This window comes from Bison bison, unplaced genomic scaffold (genome assembly GCF_000754665.1).
Source record: "Bison bison bison isolate TAMUID 2011002044 unplaced genomic scaffold, Bison_UMD1.0 scf7180017864289, whole genome shotgun sequence".
Lineage (NCBI taxonomy): Eukaryota > Metazoa > Chordata > Mammalia > Artiodactyla > Bovidae > Bison > Bison bison.
Genome location: NW_011494861.1, coordinates 7,167,964 through 7,173,371, shown reverse-complemented (window position 1 = coordinate 7,173,371; position 5,408 = coordinate 7,167,964).

The window sequence follows — 5,408 nt, the reverse complement described above, 5'->3', positions numbered from 1 at the left end:
CTGGAGCCACATGCCGAGACCTGCCAGTCCCACCTGCCCTGGTGCTCGGGCCAGGGTCCCCCAGACACCCCCACGCCAGCTGCCCCACAGTTTCCCCATGGCTCCCAACTCACAGCCTGGCCTTCTCCCTGAGTCGGGCCTGGTCAGTGCGCCTCCAGAAGGCTGAGAGGGGTACAGCTCGCCGGAGCAAGAGCATGGCGTCCGCAGCCCCACGGTCCCTCCTGAAGCCACAACCAGATGGGGCTTAGAGAGGGCTCCCTGGCCTGCAGCGGTGCCCTTTGGACTCAGCCAGTCCTGCGTAGGAGCATCGCTGCCTCCCTAAGCAACCGTGGCATCCCTCTCCACGTGGCGGGCACCCCCCTCCCCAGATAAGGGGCGGTGCCCAGAAGCCCATCCCAACACTCCAAATACTGCAGGTTCCCTGAGCTTCTTTTGTTCAAATTTTTGTGTTTTAAGTTTTTTGGTTGTGTCATCAGGTTTGAAGAATCTTAGTTCCCCAACTAGGGGTTGAACCTAGACCCTCGGTAGTGAAAGTGCTGTGTCCTAACCACTGGGTGGCCAAGGAACTCCCTCCTTGACTATTTTTTTCCTCCTTGACTAAGCGCAGGCGGCTGCAACCGGCGCACTAAGCGTGGCAGAGAGGAGCTACCCCACGTCCGAGGTCAGGGGTGGCTCCAGGAGGAGCTACCCCACGCGCCCATGCCCAAGGCCAGGGGCGGTGGCCAGGAGGACCAACCCCACGCCCAAGGAGCCGTGGCTGCGCAGGCACAGGAGGGCCTAGAGGAGCTATCCCACGTTGAAGGTCAGGAAGGGCAGCGGTGAGGAGATACCCCTAGTCCAAGGTAAGGAGCAGAGGCTGCGCTTTGCTGGAGCAGCCGTCAAGAGATACCCCACGCCCAAGGTAAGAGAAACCCAAGTAAGACGGTAGGTGTTGCAAGAGGGCATCAGAGGGCAGACACACTGAAACCATACTCATAGAAAACTAAATCTAATCACACTAGGACCACAGCCTTGTCTAACTCAATGAAACTAAGCCATGCTTGTGGGGCAACCCAAGATGGGCGGGTCATGGGGAGAGATCTAACAAAATGCGGTCCACTGGAGAAGGAAATGGCAAACCACTTCAGTATTCTTGCCTTGAGAACCCCATGAACAGTATGAAAAGGCAAAATGATAGGATACTGAAAGAGGAACTCCCCAGGTCAGTAGGTACCCAATATGCTACTGGAGATCAGTGGAGAAATAACTCTAGAAAGAATGAAGGGATGGAGCCAAAGCAAAAAGAACACCCAGGTGTGGATGTGGGTGTACCCTTCTACCTTTTCTCTTACCTTCACAATAAGGCTCAGAATTCACTGTGGGATTAAAAAACATATTAACCTGTGATTTAAAAACACCTGAATGTAACATGTTGCTACATCTGGGCTGTTAGTTATAATTGGGAACATACTAAAATCTCAAAAAGCTGAGAGGAAACATAGGTAAAAAAGAGAAACAACAGACTGAATACATATAGTCCCAGGAAAAACTAAAGCAATAACGGAAATAGCAGATAACATCCAATACAGGATGTTTAATCATGTCAAAGATTCTAAAGGATTGCGTATCTTTAAAACAAGAATGGGCTACAGTGGCTGACTTTATTTTTAGGGGCTCCAAAATCACTGCAGATGGTGACTGCAATCATGAAATTAAAAGACACTTACTCCTTGGAAGGAAAGTTATGACCAACCTAGATGGCATATTGAAAAGCAGAGACATTACTTTGCCAACAAAGGTCCATCTAGTCAAGGCTATGGTTTTTCCAGTGGTCATGTATGGATGTGAGAGTTGGACTGTGAAGAAGGCTGAGCGCTGAAGAATTGATGCTTTTGAACTGTGGTATTGGAGAAGACTCTTGAAGAGTCCCTTGGACTGCAAGGAGATCCAACCAGTCCATTCTGAAGGAGATCAGTCCTGGGTGTTCTTTGGAAGGAATGATGCTAAAGCTGAAACTCCAGTACTTTGGGCACTTCATGAGAAGAGTTGACTCATTGGAAAAGACTCTGATGCTGGGAGGGATTGGGGGCAGGAGGAGAAGGGGATGACAGAGGATGAGATGGCAGGATGGCATCACTGACTCGATGGACGTGAGTCTGGGTGAACTCCGGGAGTTGGTGATGGACAGGGAGGCCTGGCGTGCTGCGATTCATGGGGTCGCTCAGTCGGACACGACTGAGTGACTGAATTGAACTGAACTTGACTTTTGAAACTCCTGTAAAATCATAAGAAATTGGAGTAGAAAGAGATGTTGGAAGTTAGCTGGTTCAAGCCCCAGCTTCTACTCAGGAGGAAGGGAGGAAGGGCGGCAGGCCACCAATAGTCAGAACCAGAAAACACCAGGGGTACCGATCTGGGAAGGAAGGCCGGGTGTGGGGAGGCAGCCTGCAGGGCTCTGTGAAGGTCAACAACTGCCCTCCCCACCTCCCCTATACACCAACCAGGTGATGATAATGACCCCACACCAACAAGAGAAGCGGCACCATTTGCCCCACCAGGTTCTAAGTTCATTACAAGACTGGCTTAAAGATGCAACAGTCCTCAATGGAGCAAATGGAGAATCCTGATATCAACCTGTACCTGAAGAACTTTCTGAATGATACATCTACCAACGGCATGGTGAGGATTCACATGGCATGCGATGCCAAGCACAGGACCATAAGACATGGGAAAATGGACTGAAATCCACAACTGGGACAAGGCTATCTAGAGAAGTGCTTTTAGACAAACCACAGAAGTTAAGACTGAAATGAAGCATCGTTGGAGGGAAGACATGTTTCACGTTTAGAGAATGAGCCACTAAATGATATGCAGCATCAACTGCTTAAAACCTGGAGAGAGATACAAGCTAAACCCAGTGGAACTTAGATTTTTTTTATTTTTAATTAGAGAAAAACAGAATTCAGGGAGGGGAGAAAACCTGTAAGAAATGATGCAAAATTAACTGTCTAAGACCCCTCCCACAGCTCAGTCCTGTCAGGGAGGCTGAACTAGGCCTCCACCGCCACTGGACTCCAGCCATGAGCAGACCTTTCCACAAACAGAACCATCTGATGCCACTTTAGCTATATGAGTAAACAATTTTGAAGCTGAACAACCATAAGTTGCTATTTCCTTTCTATTAAACTAACCAAGAACCATTTAAAATGACAAAACTAGATGTCTGGAAAGGTTCATAGCAACATTATTCATAATAACTGAAAGGTGGAAACCCAGGTATCCATCATCAGATAAATAACATATGGTCCGTCAACCCAATGGACCATTCAGTTCAGTTCAGTCACTCAGTCGTGTCCGACTGAGCGACCCCATGAATCGCAGCACGCCAGGCCTCCCTGTCCATTACCAACTCCCGGAGTTCACCCAAATTCATGTCCATCGAGTTGGTGATGCCATCCTGCCATCTCATCCTCTATTGTCCCCTTCTCCTCTTGCCCCCAATCCCTCCCAGCATCAGAGTCTTTTCCAATGAGTCAACTCTTCGCATGAGGTGGCCAAAGTACTGGAGTTTCAGCTTTAGCATCATTCCTTCCAAAGAACACCCAGGGCTGATCTCCTTCAGAATGGACTGGTTGGATCTCCTTGCAGTCCAAGGGACTCTCAAGAGTCTTCTCCAACACCACAGTTCAAAAGCATCAATTCTTCAGCACTCAGCCTTCTTCACAGTCCAACTCTCAGATCCATACATGGACCATTATTTGACCATAAAAAGGAATGCAGTACTGATACACACTGATAAAAGGAATGTTCATGTGTTGAGGTCTGGGGAAGTCATTCTGGCTATAAATGAGTACCTTGATTCGATGCTAACTAAAATAGCCTGCTTGTGGTCTAGCAGACAAACACTGTGCATCTGCTTTAATTACTAAAGGAAAGGGTGCACTAACCAGAAGAGTGTTCATGTTCAAAATAAAGCCTGGGGACTTCCCTGGTGGTCCAGTGGCTAAGACTCTGAGCTCTCAATTCCAGGGGTCTGGGTTTGATCCCTGGTCGGGGAACTAGATGGCACATGCGACAACAAATAGCTCCAATGCTGCAGCTGAAGATGGAAGATCCCGCTGGCTGCAGCTGAGACCTGGAGAAGCCAGATAAATAAAGAAAAAATAAGGATTAAACACCTCCTCCCTGGGACGCCAATGCTCATTACTCCTTCAACAGTCAGATTCCCTTCCCAGATGCCAAGGCCACACTGATGTCCTGGGTACGTGGGGATCTGGTTTTCTGAAACCGGAGGGAACATCAAGTCAACTGATGTTCTCTGTACTGACAAGACAGAAAACTGTGCTGAAAATCCTGTTTCTCCAGAGCAGATCGTCAGAGCAAATCCTCTGGGCTACAGTCCTGAGTTTGGCTCACATCAAACTCTTTCCTATTCCTGTTATACACTGTTTATTAGTTATTTGCCTCAACAACACTAAAACGTGGATGAACTCTGAAAACATTATGCTGAGTGAAAGAAGCCAGTCATGCAAAAGACCATTTAGTATATGAGTCCACTGATATAGAACACCCAGAACAGGCAAATCCTAGAGACACACAGACGGTAGACTGGCAGTTAGTTGCCAGGGGCTGGGGAAGGGAGGTAGGGAGTGAAAACACCCACGAGGTTGTGTCTGGGGTGCAGTTTGTGGGGAAATAACCACTATGTCCTTCAGCTCTCAAGGCCATCTGGAAACTGAAGAAGGTGGAGAAGGCAGCATGCTTCCTTCCATCTGCCCCACACCTGCCCAGGGAGTAGGGGCTACACCCGAGTCACCAAGGAGAAAGGCAGGAAGTGACAGACAAGGTCCTGGAGCTCAGAGAATCAACTGGCCCAACTGATGGTAGGCACCCAGGAGAGAAGGTGAGCAGAGGGCTGAATGGCTTTTCCTAGAACTGGAGGCCAGTTTCCTCCCATGGCTTCCCTGGAGGCTCAGATAGTAGAATCTGCCCGCGATGTGAGAGACCCAGGTTCGATCCCTCAGTGGGGAAGATCCCCTGGAGAAGGGAGTGGCAACCCACTCCAGTATTCTTACCTGGAAAACCCCGTGAACAGAGGAACCTGGAGGGCTACAGTCCACGAGGTCTCACAGAGTCAGAAACGACGGAGCGACTAACGCTCACTTTCCTCCCACGGAAGCCCACCTCCAAGGGAGAGAAAGCTGGGAGGGGCAGAGATATACTCTGGGGACATAAAGAACTCCTAACGGTGAGAAAACCAAAGCTGCAATATTTTTAAATGGGCAAAAGAACTGAGCAGACACTTGGCTAAACAAGATACGTAGGTGACAAACACAAACGTGAAATGACTCTTGACAGTGTTAGACGTTAGGAAACTGCAGACTAACACCGCCGTGGGATCCTCTCACACCTCAGCATGGCTAAAACTG